This window comes from Argopecten irradians, chromosome 7 (genome assembly GCF_041381155.1).
Source record: "Argopecten irradians isolate NY chromosome 7, Ai_NY, whole genome shotgun sequence".
Taxonomy (NCBI): domain Eukaryota; kingdom Metazoa; phylum Mollusca; class Bivalvia; order Pectinida; family Pectinidae; genus Argopecten; species Argopecten irradians.
Genome location: NC_091140.1, coordinates 44,103,295 through 44,118,677, shown reverse-complemented (window position 1 = coordinate 44,118,677; position 15,383 = coordinate 44,103,295). Strand labels below are relative to the sequence as shown.

The window sequence follows — 15,383 nt, the reverse complement described above, 5'->3', positions numbered from 1 at the left end:
TACTTCAGTGATATAGCACTATAAAAAGGGCAGCATTTCACTATACAAGGAGACACAACATGAATATATCACAGTCTCCCAAATTACGCACCTCGCACACCATACACGCAACACACCGTATACATAGGAGACCGTCCTTACATGACCATATCTGTTAATAGGACGTTAATTTATCAAACAAACGATTAAGGCCCATGGGCCTCTTGTTAAAAATGGATCAGCAGAAAGTGCAAGATGTTGAAGAAAACCAGAACCTTTGGAGGAGAGTGTAAAGGTGCAGAGAAGAACCGCAGAAGCCTTAGAAAAAAATTGAAATTACAATCGCAGGATGCAGAAGATTTTTCTTTTACCTTGTCAGCAACATTTTTTTCCTTAATGTGATATCAACTTTTTGGAGTTTTTTTAATTAGTGTATTGAAAACTGCCTTTTACGTATCATTGACTTGCTCTGTTACTTCAAAACAATTGTCTATGATGGCTGTGGCAGTGGTATTTAAAGCTGGAGCAATCAGATGGTCAGCTTCTGTGAGGGGCACCTTGTTGTCAATGGGCAAGTTATGTAGGGTAATGGCGCATTCTATTATTTTGGCACACTTCTGTGGTGTATAAGGTAGGCTTACTCCAGTCTTGTGAAGACACGCATCTAAAATTAGGCTTAAACAATTCATATCTCTTCAAAATTGGATTGCAACTTTTTTCATATTTTGTAATTTCATAGTTACAGTGATACCTCTTATTATTTAGCAAAACTTCTAACGGTTAATAGTTTGGATCCCTTTGATCTCTCGCACAGCTCGGCGACGATCTTTTGCAAAACGTTTCTTATTGGCCGACCAATCAGGGACCAGTATCGACGTGACTGTAACAGTAGGCGGGGGCCAAAAATCCTATATTTTTTATCAACTTGTTCACATGCTAAACTCGGCTTTCGTTTTGTAACCAAGGTTTTTTTTACATGTTACATCAATTAGGAAAATAATATATTTTATTGCCATAGAAGTTCAAACGCTAATAGTCCAAAAGTGAGGTGGTGCCAAGGGAGGCATTAGGAAACAGTTAGTTAGGAAGAAGAGAAAAGATAATATCCTAAATTTAGTCGCCTTTTACGATCATGCAATAGGCACAGCAGGTTTGTTTGTTTGGTTAATGAACGTCCTATTAATAGTTAGGTACAATTCAAGCATCTTTTTGCCGTTTATCAGACCCTTTGTTAAAGTAATAAACAGAGCGTGTCCATTTGAAGATATCTAAATGAAGATGATTAGTTCAAGTCTATGAGCCAGGCACCACACTCCCAAAATCTAATCTAATCTTTGTGTGAAACTAATTCATTTCTGGGTGCAGCCAGTGATGGCAGAGTAATTGAAGGTGACAGAAGTGGGGTGTTGGAAGTGAAATGTCCATTCTCGGTCGAGGGGATTAAGGTTAACCAAACGGAGGTACAGGATATTGTGGCCTTGAACAGTAATGACTTCTGCCTTGATTGTGTAGAGGAAGAGGTACAGTTATGGCGCAAACACAAGTAGTAACAGGGATCACCACAGGTGAAAATTTTGAATGTGATGAATGAAAGTGTTTAATGATTTTTTTTCACTATAAGAATTTATACACAAGCTTTTTCCAAAAGTGTTGTTTAAAATTACACAATTAATGATATTGAAGTATTTTTCCTTTGCAACAAAAATAAAGGTTCATTTATTTCTTGTATCATACTTATTAGGACAAAAAATCCAACAATTGCTAATTATGATTGTTCCAGCAAAGCTCTACTATAAGTGATCACATTGAAGTCATGATTGGCATAAAATGGCAAGTCCCTCATTAAACAATTATCAAGACAACAGGCATGAAGATACTGTACTTTTTTATTTACTAAAGGGACGTCAAAATTTGTCAACCAACAGGGGCCTTTATAAATGTGTGTTGATAATGGTTGCAAATTAAGTGACACGACTCCATCAAGAATATGGATTTTTTTTTACTCTACCAATGTTCCTTTCATCATGAATCTTCAATGATGCTATTTCATTTGTGTCTCAAAAACTTCGTCTGTAGAGAGCTGTCCACTAGCACCTTTAAAAGGCGGTATATTCAATTTACATTTCTTTTTTTCTAATACTGTACATCTCTTATTGTAAACCCTTTGTCTGCCATGCTGCTGTCATTTTCATAAGGTAAATCAATTAATCCTGATTCAATAGTTATTTGACGATCAGATGTTTTTCCTGACAAACCAACAGAAACAAATGAAATAATACCAGATGGTGTAATACTTACTAAACATTTAATAGTTGTATGATGCTTGTAATTGGAAAATGTCATACTTTGATTAACAAGACTTAATGCTATATAAAAAAATCAGTACAATCGATTATAACTCGGACAGAGGGATATTTCAATCTAAAAGAAGTTGGCATAATCCTATCAATGATATCTCGTGAAGGAAAAGGATTTAATAAATCTAGTTCTTTCCGCAGAAAGACAATCCGAGTAGAAAAATACTTTGAAAAAGTTCCATCTGATATGAGAAATTTATCTGACAAACCAGCAACTAAAAGACCTAACCGCAACCTCATCAGTACAGCAAACAGTTGGTCTACAAGCTCCAAGGATCCAGTAGATGGTCTTTGTCTATCTGCCAAACTTGAGGTCTTCTGCCCTACCGAGTACCCATCATCTCTGCCTTTGGTTTAAGGAAACTAAAAAATAATCAGTATTAATGTTATTCACATAACTATGCTGACCAAGTTTACTGAATCAAAGATAGCATGTGGAACATAACAGTACACAAGAATGAACCTGGATTATTTTTCATAATACTTTTACTGAAACTACAAATGCCTTGATAGATTGTTTGTTTGTTTGATTAATTAACGTCCTATTAACAGCTATGGTCATGTAAGGACGGCCTCCCATGTATGCGATGTGTTGCGTGTATGTTGTGCGAGGTGCGTGTTTTAGGAGACTGTGGTATATTCATGGTGTGGCTTCTTGTATAGTGAAACTGTTGCCTTTTTTATAGTGCTATATCACTGAATCATGCCGCCGAAGACACCAAGCAACACACCCCACCCAGTCACATTATACTGACAACGGGCGAACCCGTCGTCCCACTCCCTGTATGCTGAGCGCTAAGCAGGAGCAGAAACTACCACTTTTATAAACTTTGGTGTGTCTCGGCCAGGGGACAGAACCCAGACCCTTCCTCACAGGGGCGAACGTTCAACTCAAGGCCAAAAGTGAGGCAGTGCCAAGGGACGCCTTAGGAAAGATAAAGTCAGTTAGGGAGAAGAGAAAAGATAAGATCCTAAATTTAGTCGCCTTTTACGATCATGCAATAGGGGCAGCAGGTACAATTCTAACGCCCTACCTGCAAGGCAATCATAGAAATGTATGTCTCAAAAGTAAGGTTTAGTATTAGTTTATAGTATACCCACCCTAGCATTCTGGGATGTGGTTTATATGCATATACAGTATAACGCAATTTTGGTAATAATATACATTTCATATAAAGACGACATACTTGAACAGCCACAAGAAGACAGTAAATGTAGGTAGCCCAGTATAAAAACGTGTCTTCTCATCATTATCTTGGGATCTTGTGAACCCCCCATTTGGACTCCTGGACCTTTTTTCCTCTATTAGTGGATCAGGATCACACTGAACTCCTAAAAATGAAAAATGAAGATTTTCAATAGCATTCATTTAAAGTAAACAATTGAACTTTTAATGATATAGTGCTAAAATCAGAGTTCATACATTTCTTGTTTAGAATAGAGACACTTCAATGTTTGTCTGTTTTTTAACAAAGCAAATGTATAGCTATGCTTATAAAATATGCCTAGTGGGTTAGATTATAAGTTAACAAACAAATTTGAAAGTGAGATAAGTACAAACCTTTATCAACAAGTCTTTTTTTTCAGTTGGCTGTACCGTATGTTGTGTCTTACTGTAGTGGTGGGAAAACATGCTAAACTTATAATTGCTTTCCTCCTCAAGTCTTTTCTTAAGCTCTGTCGCTAAGTTTTGGGGCCGCGGTGGCCGAATGGTTAAGATGTCCCGACATATTACCACAAGCCCTCCACCTGAGCGTTTCGCCCCTGTGAGGAAGGCTCTGGGTTCTGTCCCCTGGCCGAGACACACCAAAGTCTATAAAAGTGGTAGTTTCTGCTCCTGCTTAGCGTTCAGCATACAGGGAGTGGGACGACTGGTTCGCCCGTTGTCAGTATAATGTGACCGGGTGTGGTGTGTTGCTTGGTGTCTTCGGCGGCATGCTTCAGTGATATAGCACTATAAAAAGGGCAACAGTTCCACTATACAAGAAGACAAAACACGAACATACCGCAGTCTCCCAGTACACTCACCTCGCACAACATACACGCAACACACCGCATGCATGGGAGGCCGTCCTTACATGACCATAGCTGTTAATAGGACGTAAATAAATCAAACAAACAAGCGGGTTCGAATCCCATGTGGGGCAGTTGCCAGGTACTGACCGCTGTTCGGTGGTTTTTCTCCGGGTACTCCGGCTTTCCTCCACCAACAAACCTGACACGTCCTTACATGACCCTGGCTGTTAATAGGACGTAAAAATAAACAAACCAAACCAAACTCTGTCGCATTAATTTCCTACAATGAAAGCACTTTCTTTTAAAATAGAACAAATTGCCCATGATAAAACCATGCAAATTAATCCCAGCTGTCATGTTTAGATTTAAAAAAAAAAAAAAAAAAATCAGATTTGTAGAACAGGGAAAAATACACACGATTCCAGCTGTTGAATGCTCCGACCTGGAATCGAACACAGGTCTTTGGTGTGTAGAACCACTGCTCTTTGTTTTTTAACCACGGCTCTACCGACTGAGCCAATGAAGCATGTTCCCAGCTGTGAAACCATATTAATACTGTACAAACCACAACGATCCGCTCCTTTTACAGATCAGATATAATTGCACATAACAGATGTACATATCAGGTACATAATTTGAATATGATATGTTAACATAAAATACAGTACTGTAGCCTATGGAACTTCAGAAATCCTTCATTAAGCATTTAACACACTTTGACTCCTTCAGTTAAGTCACAGGAGTTTAGATATAGGGGATTTTTTTATATATTTATACCATATATTATTGACAGAACGGCAAACTCCTGTGGTTAAGTTGACCATGCATACGCATATGTGCACAGTGCGATTGTCATTGAAGTGTTCCTCAATTTGTTAAATCTGTTTCATGTTAAACAGAACTCGTGTCTAAATAACAAATATTACCTGCAGCAGGATTCTCTTTACCTGTCTATCTGTTCTCGTCTGGTCTGCCACGGACGGGGTCTTTTCTTTATACGAGAGTAACGTCGGCCGATAGTTTACGTCTGATGGCTCATCACTGTACCACCCGCCGTGAAAATGGTCAGAACATATGCGGCTTTCCTCTTTTGGGAATTTGCTCTATTTACTGCAGTTACACATGCCTTTCTTTGGCCTCCTGGTTTTGGCGATTAGAACATCGGTACACAACACAGTGATTCACCATCTTAATACCTTACGGAAGCATTTGTGCGCAGGCGCGAAAAGTAGGACTGCGGTTAATGTGAAAAGGTCTATATACCGCAGTCTCCCAAAACACGCACCTCGCACAACATACACCCGGTTAATGCAGTCTCCCAAAACACGCACCTCGCACAATCAATGATAAAGTAGGTTTATCGTTCGATATCGATGGGTTAACCTAGTTTATCGACGATAAACCTGGATTATTGACTTTTGATACACAATAGTTTCTAATTACTAGTAGAAGATCCGTAAAACATTAACAAGATTCCACACAAGTCTATTTTCAAATATGTTAATGAAATTGCAATTTAATATTATTATTATAACTCTAACTTCGCGAAAATACTCGATTCTGATTCATACATTGAAAAGATCGTATACAGGCGTCCGTACATTTTTCCGTGCTTGTTTATCAGGGAACTGATACGAAAAAATGAAAAACAATGAATGCAGAATCATTATCCACCAATTCCGAATAAAAATAAAAATTACGAACAAACGATTGCCATTTTTTTTTTTTTTTTTTTTTAAATTTTATTTGATTATCATTAATATTCCAGTTATTCTTTAGTGTAATCAATGACATGTAGGATTTTTAAAATTTTACATTTAATATACGACAGGTTAACACCTTATACATGCCCATGTACTTGAACCCCGATACATATTTTTTAAGTGTCTGATGAATTTAGATTAACACGATGATTTAAAATAAATATTAACTTTGGAGACTGGAGCTCTCCATTTTGAACAAGTGTCTGCTGTCTGTCTGGATTTTTCTCATGCTTATTTTACTGTGTAACATGTGTACATGTTTGTTCGTACATGTAACTAAATATTCAACATGATGCACAAGTGAACGATACATTGTGGATCTCGCACAATAGTATACACACTTATTTGTGTTGAGACCCTTATCAACCCATGTAAGTAAAGTCTGATAAGAGGTTAACAGGTGCGCACGTGAGATGAGTCCGTGATGTACACAAAGGTAGTGGCATGTATCCGGTTTTTATGACATTATCAATTGTTCAAGTTATTTAAACATATTGTTTGGATATGAGTCGTATAATGACTGATCCCTCTCCGATACTTACACGGATTTGGATTCGTTCTTAATGCGAACATTCTAATGGAAAGGTACACTTCCTATGTATTTTTGGCCCTGCAGGTAGGACACATGAATTGTATCCTGCAGCCCCATTGCAGTGTTTGCTTGGTGTCTCCGGCTGCATGCTTCAGTGATAAAGCACTATAAAAAAAGGCAACAGTTCCACTATACAAGAAGACGCAATACGAATATACCACTGTCTACTGAAACACACCCGCGCTTCATACATGTAACACACCGCATCCATGCACGGGAGGCCGTCCTTACATGAACTAGGACGTTAGTTGCTGCAACAAAATTTCAGTAAATATAAAACATATGACATTTTCTTGTATTAGTAGTTCGTAGAACAATAGTCATTATCATTTATCAAAGTGACGAGTTTATTTAGAAAAGAATGAAATACATTGACGTTTAACACGTTTTTAGAATTTGGATTACTTTATTATGGTGATTTTACTCCGCCTGAATCACATTTTCATAAAATCTACGTATATCAAATACGCTCACATCCGAGGTTTAATAATCTATTTCTCGGGGATTTTCGGATGGTGACTGCGATGGCTGCTACCCGTTTGTATGCAGTCGTTTTAGATGAACAGCTTATAGCGAAAAGAATTTGACATCGATTATCAGCGGTCATATCATATAAACGGACTTGTAATGATAAACGTATGTTATTGCAATAGTTCTAGGAGTTCAAGTTCATGTTCGCTTATAGATGTGGCGAAAAAAACTCACAAAATAAGACAAAGAAATTTACAAGAGACCGCAAGATTGAAAATGAAGGCTATTGTGATTAGCGAGAGTAAAGGGGTCTATCCCAACAGCCAATCTATCGGGAGCTTCCAACACAACATCGAGTAGAAAGTGTTCAAAGTAGATTTCCGACGAGGTAAGACGTGATTCTGGAGAATCTTTCAGAGCAAAAAGTATGGCTCAACATTTGTATATATGTGGATTGGGAAATAAATCTAAATTACAATATAGTGAATGCATTTCACTAGTCACCGAATCAGATGACAGTGCTGATCACATAATCATCCAAGCAGACTTGATAGTACAATAAGTAGCTAAATACAATAACTATAAGCTTACAATACTGGTAATCTCCTGTTTACTCAATATAGGACATACAGGCCTTAAAGATCCTACAGTTTTTCATGACCAGAACTTGGCATTGAGGGTAACTATGTGCCTTTGCTATGTAATGAGTTTTGCGGATTTGTGTTCTCCATTGTAGAATTTCCTCAGACAAATCGCAATGGTACATCGTGGTGTCATCTTCCTTTAGTGCCATCTATCGCATCATGTTTGATTTCATCTAAACGCAAATATTATGTGTTTTTAATTTTAATAAAATCAAATAAATATTTAGGCTGAAGAACTGAATACAGCCACAGGAGCAGAGGTGTTCGTTGAAGTTTCATATAAGGATTCCCAAAGATTCCATAAGAAGACCGAGTTTTATAAAATACGTGAAAATTGTGAAAATTACTGCATTTTGGATTATGATTTTGTTATTATTCAAAGTTTATATACAAAATTCAATATTTGTATTCGCAGGATTATGAAATTGTCAAGCCGACAGAAGCTGTTATAGGCGAGCCACAACCAGGACCATCACATAACAAAAAAAGAAGTTGTTCACACAACAAAACTGTGTAATGGATGACAGTGAAAGTGGAAGTGAGAAAGAGTGTGAAAGATGTAGGGTGTGTAAAAGTGTATATGGAGAGGACGATGACGAAAAAGGTGTGTGGATAGGATGCGAAAAGGAAGTGAAATGAAAGCAATGTCCATACTGGGTCCATGCAGATTGCATTTGGATCTATGTTAAGAAATCCAAGGTAACATTTCAATATTATTGTCCACAGCATCGAAAATAAAATAAAATACATGTGATTCTTAGTGAAATGTGTTTATCCCTTATGGCCCTGCAGGTAGGGCATTAGAATTGTACCTGCTGCCCCTATTGCATGATCGTAAAAGGCGACTAAATTAGGATCTTATCTTTTCTCTTATTCTTAACTGACTATCTTTCCTTATGCCTCCCTTGGCACCGTCTTACTGTCGGCCTTGAGTTGAGCGTTCGCCCCTATGAGAAAGGCTCTGCGCTCTGTCCCCAGGCCAAGACACACTAAAGTCTATAAAAGTGGTAGTTTCTGCTCCTGCTTAGCGCTCAACATACATGGAGTGGAACGACTGGTTCGCCCATTGTCAGTATAATGTGACCGGGTGGGGTGTGTTGCTTGGTGTCTTTGGCGGCATGATTCAGTGATGAAAAGGACAACAGTTCCACTAGTTACGCTATACAAGAAGACACAACACAAATATACCGCAGTCTCCGAAAACACGGACCTCGCACTACATACACGCAATATACAGCATACGTTGGAGGCCGTCCTTACATGACCATAGCTGTTAATAGTAATAGGACGTTAATTGAATCAAACAAACAAACAAATCCATTATTCAAGAAGACACAACATGAATATACCGCAGTCTCCCAATACACGCACCTCGCACAACATACACGCAGCACACCGCATACATGGGAGGCCGTCCTTACATGACCATAGCTGTTAATAGGACGTTAATTAATCAAACAAACAAAAATTTTCTTCGCAAAGCATGTGCAGTATTAGTTAAAATATCTATTAAAGTTTCTGGCGTTTCCCTGGTCGACCCAAAACATTCATATGGATGATTAGCAAATATACTAAACACATCTCTTCCCTGCCAGTGGTTTTCAATATTACCAAATAGCCTATTTCTTACGTTTGTGATATGATCCGGGAGTATTTGTTTGATAAAGGAAAGCAAGAAAAACCAAAAGTTGTCTAACATCTACATCGGGTGGTGGTACAGAAAGAATAGCAAATCTATAGTCATGCTTCAGTGATATAGCACTATAAAAAGGACCATAGTTCCACTATACAAGAAGACACAATACGAATATACCGCAGTCTTCCGAAACACGCATCTCGCACTACTAACATGCAATACACCGCATAAATGGGAGGCCGTCCTAACATGACCTTAGCTGTTAAAAGGACGTTAATTAAATCAAACAAACAAATGTAGCTAACAGGTTTGGGAAAACCTTAACTTGCCTAATATATGCAAACTAGAGTATTAAACCCTGATTGGAGTATGGATTTTTTACTAAAAATAGATAAAAATGCTTTAAAATGATTTTTTCTGAAATATTTTCAAAAATCGCATTTATTTAACTGAAACAAAACATAAATGCAAAAATTAGATTTATTTAGACCTGGCTATATGCATGTAGTTTGATTACGTTGCCCGTACAATTACTTTAAAGGAAATTAAAAAAAGTGGGGGTCACAGCATGTGACATAAAGACCAGAGGATGGAATCGCACATGAGGAAAGTGATCCAACTGCCGTACCCTCATGCCCTGATACCAGTCGGAAACGGGAATCAGCCAGTACTAAACGGGACCGTATGGTGGATTTACTCTCATCAGACGAAGACCATGCCCTGATACCAGTCGGAAACGGGAATCAGCCAGTACTAAACGGGACCGTATGATCGATTTACTCTTATCAGACGAAGACCATGCCCTGATACCAGTCGGAAACGGGAATCAGCCAGTACTAAACGGGACCGTATGATAGATTTACTCTTATCAGACGAAGATCATGCCCTGATACCAGTCGGAAACGGGAATCAGCCAGTACTAAACGGGACCGTATGGTGGATTTACTCTTATCAGACGAAGACCATGCCCTGATACCAGTCGGAAACGGGAATCAGCCAGTACTAAACGGGACCGTATGATAGATTTACTCTTATCAGACGAAGACCATGCCCTGATACCAGTCGGAAACGGGAATCAGCCAGTACTAAACGGGACCGTATGGTGGATTTACTCTTATCAGACGAAGACCATGCCCTGATACCAGTCAGAAACGGGAATCAGCCAGTACTAAACGGACCGTATGGTGGATTTACTCTCATCAGACGAAGACATTCCGGAAAAAGAAAAGAAAGATTCATTAGTGTCTATAATGTTGAAAAATCTAAAGGCGTATAACTTGTTCATTAGTAAAAAAAAAAGTTATGAAACTGCTTGTCATTGGCATTGAAGAGTCATCTAGCTCTGATGAATAAATAAAATTGAAGAAAAACAATTCTGTGCGTTGGAACTATTTTTAATTACCTACATCAAAAGTGATCATGTTATTTTCCATAATACAATATTGTTTCTACTGTGGAAGGGTTTGATAGAAGTTTGAAATGTTGTACTCGGTCCCATTTTACATATAGTTTTGTGTTTGCAATAGCATACTTTTGATAAAATTCATTTTATGATTTAAATGTTCAATGACAGTACATGTATATCGTACATGATGATAATATTGGTGGGGAATAATCTCACAAGGTGATACCATAGCTTCAATGTCTTCGACGACGTCCTAGCAAATAAAAACCATATTTAATCATTTTGAGATGACCCCTGAAACAGTCAAGTTAGTCTCGGAGTCCGTGTCTAAAGCGACGTTTGAAAAGTCTAATGGGACGTTTGTTTAATCAAACAAACAAAATATATCTGTGTGTATAATATTATTGCCTTCCACATGATCCGTGTTAATGATGTTATATAATATGGATTGAATGGATTTTTTTTAATTTTCATAGCGGCTATAAATAGCAGGCACAATCTACATATCGCGCGTTAGCGATCCACGGAAGATATGTAGATAGATTCTGCTTTTCATAGCCGCGATGGAAATTTAAAAAGATCAATTCAATTCTTAGATTGATATTAGAATAACTCATTTTATAATAATTAAAGCAAAACAAATTTATTACATTTTTAGTTATAAATCAAGTCGGCCTTTTTCGATGAAAAAAAACAAATGATGTAAAACAACACATTAAAGCTAAAATTCTTTAGGGACTACTCCATGAAACGTACTGTTGGATAGGAACCCTGCATATGTAAACGATGATGATGACGATATGTCATTTGTCAAGATTGTGTTTCGTTGTGTTACTTCCTTATAACCGGTAGATATGGTAATAACAAGGCAAATTTTATCTCCGGAAACTTTGCTGATAGTGGTACATGTGTGTTAGATTTGTCGTCTTACAGATGTCTGCCATAAAGTTTGTGTATTTCCTTTTAGGGAGTGGCTTTGAAGTGTTCCAAATCAGGTTCTTGTGACCTCTCGTTTCTGTTAAGCTGTTGGATCAGTTTTAGAAATTAACAACTGGAGCATTGAGACGGTGCAAGATGGAGAACCAGTGGCGTACATGTTCTTTGTTGGATCTTCGCTCTATGTGAAGCCACCTTGTTTATTTTATTTTTTTAGTATTGCGATTGATAGTAGTATATAAGCCATGCTCTTCGGATAAAACTCAAAAGAGTTCGTGAAATTCTAGGCCCCTTGTCACGAAATGGGAGGCTTTGTTTGTTTCATTAATTAACGTCCTATTAACAGCTATAGTCATGTTGGGACGGCCTCCCATGTATGCGGTGTGTTGCGTGAATGTTGTGTGCGAGGTGCGTGTTTTGGGAGACTGCGGTATATTCATGTTGTGTCTTCTTGTATAGTGGAACTGTTGCCCTTTTTATAGTGCTATACCACTGATGCATGCCGCCGAAGACACCAAGCAACACATCCCACCTGGTCACATTTTACTGACAACGGGCGAACCAGTCGTTCCACTCCCTGTATGCTGAGCGCTAAGCTAAGATTTATGTGTAGTACATCGTTAAATATTTCCTTATAAATAAATATTGTTACTTGTTGCAAGTCTTTGTCTAGAGTTTTTCTTCATCGACAAAAGTCGAGCGTAAACCCAACGAACCGGGGTTGAAACACACAGGTAGGGAGCCGGAGGTCGTTTGTTGCTATATATACAAACCTGGCCGGTCTCGCTTCTATTCCACATCAACAAAATTATCAGCACACTACCCTAGTAGCTTCTCCGAACCAAAGAGACAAAAGAAAACTTCTAAAATTTCGAATAGAACTTTACCATTATCAAAAGGATCAATTGAAGAGTTAACATGCAAAACTCGCAATCGATTCGAATGTTTGAGTGACTCTGATGACTGTCAGGGCCTAGAAAATGTAAACGTGACATTCTCCGACAATGAATCTGTGTACCATATCCCATCTAACAATGCAACTGACCACCATATTCCATCTAACAATGAAGGTGACCACCATATTCCATCTGACAATGAAGGTCATCACCATATTCCATCTGACAATGAAGCTCATCACAATATCTCAACTGACAAAGAAGATGACCGCCAAATCCCATTTGAAGCTTTTTTACATTTGTTTGTTTGATTAATTAATGTCATATTAACAGCTATGGTCATGTAAGGACGGCCTCCCAACAGTGAATACATCCAACTCAAAACATTTACCTAACGATGGATTAGTGGAGACAGTTGGTGTTACAGAATCTTAACCTCACGGAGTTGATGCAAAACCTGCTGGAAAGTTTTTGTCAAGTATAGACACATTTTCTGTTTTATTCAATACTCAAACACCGAATATTGGGGGGAAAACCAACCGCACGGGAACGCTAAACCTTATAAAAGGACACATCCTGACATTCTTCAGAAATGTGCTACACAAACAAAGACGACTGGTGCATGGACAATATATATGGACCCAGATCTACTAGACAAATACGCGACATAGTTTATAGGGAAAAGAAAAAGACAAAAGTTGAGACACATGTACAGGCTGACGAAATTCTAACGATACTAAACAAATTACGGACGGACTCCTGTATTGAAAAGTTAGACTAAATAAACTCCATTCATTTTCCATTCTTTTCACAGTTTTATTCTGAACAGTGATTTAACAGTGTTTTTCCAGTTATCACTTTTAGGTCAGATAACAGCCGTTATGGCTCTATACAGTTAACGTCCAGTTATTTCCCAGTTACAATCAATATGCACTACTTTTACAGTTATTTAATAATAATTTGTTCAAACTTGACCCCCCCCCACTCTATCATCTCCCATGTTCCCCACTCCCACACTTGCACTATTGATTGTAGCATTTGATAACTGGTTACAGAGCAGAGATATCAGAAACGGTTATTAACTGCTTCCGAATAAAACTGTCAAATAACTTGTATTTTGATACAGTGAAATTACAGTTATCTAAAATCTGAATTTTGAAAGAAAAGCGTAAAATAAATGGAAACTGTATTTTAACTGGTTCGCCCCTGTGAGGAAGGCTCCGAGTTCTGTCCCCTGGCCGAGACACACCAAAGTCTAAAACAGTAGTAGTTTCTGCTCAACATACAGGGAATGGGACGACTGGTGACCGGGTGGGGTGTGTTGCTAGGTGTCTTCGGTTGCATGCTTCAGTGATATAGCACTATAAAAAGGGGCAACAGTTCCACTATACAAGAAGACACAACATAAATATACCGCAGTCTCCCAAAACACGCACCTCGCACAACTTACACGCAACACACCGCATACATGGGAGGCCGTCCTTACGTGACCATAGCTGTTAATAGAACGTTAATTAATCAAACAAACAAACAAGCTTACATGAGAGGCAGTCCTTACATGACCCTGGCTGTTAATAGGACGTTAAGTAATAAAAGCAATTAAAATCTCTACAACAATAGGCCGTTTACCGAGCAGCATAAGGCATTCTCTCAAACCTCTGGTTTCGAACCATAGGCGACTTGTTTAACTCGCACATCGTTATGTTTGTGTTTTCTTTGTTTTATTCAGTGGCTTTATGTTCATGTAAGTCAGAAATAGGTGAGTACCTGACGGGCCTGTCCCAAAAGTCGCAAGCACCAGGCTCCGATTTATCACCCTTGGTGCTGGTCCTTTGCCACTCGACTTTATTTCTGTGTACACTTTTATAGAAATTTCAAAACTGCAGTGAACACGATTGCCTTTTACAGTTAGGCAAAGGCCTAGTCTGTGTATAATGTCGACATCAAATTTTGGCTGTGCACAGGTGTTTGTTTCAAAAGTCTGGCACAGTACAGACAAAAAATTAATGAAACTATGACATTTTCATTACTAGGCTCATACAGGATGCCTCATATATGTCAATTGCCTTTTTCAGAGGCCGCAGTTTGGTGAAGGACACTTGCCCAGCTATCACCATTATATGGTCGTCACTTGGCCTGAACAGACGTTGTTGTTATAAAAGGGCAACAGTTCCACTATACAAGAAGACACAACATGAATATACCGCAGTCTCCCAAAACTCGCACCTCGCACAACATACATGCAACACACAGCATACATAGCATACATGGGAGGCCGTCCTTAAATGACCATAGATGTTAATAGAACGTTAATTTTTCAATCAAACAAACGATAAAAAGCCATGACAAATTCACTGCATGCCATATTCCACGATGGAACTTTCTTGTTATGTACTTAACATATCGAGGACAATCTAAACAGATATTTTAAACAGTAAGAGCACCGCTGCTAATTCGAAAACGAATTAGGGACATCAGCTTTGGCAACGACGGTTTAGTCTTTGCCAAAATTGACGCCCAATACCGGTCACGAAAAACAGATTTATAAAACTTTTTGGGCGAAAACACTACGGTGTGTCTAGGCCTGTGGACAGAACCCATTGCCTTCCTTACAAGGGCGAGCGCTCAACCAAAGGCCAAAAATGAGATGGTGTCAAGGGAAAAGAAATTAATTTAAGAAGTAATAAA

At 38.4% G+C, this 15,383-nt stretch overlaps 1 pseudogene; it reads right to left on the bottom strand.

The window, feature by feature from the left end:
* Window positions 1-428: 428 nt before the first annotated feature.
* LOC138327252 (uncharacterized) lies at window positions 429-14,392 on the bottom strand (annotated as a pseudogene).
* Between the last annotated feature and the right edge of the window lie 991 nt (window positions 14,393-15,383).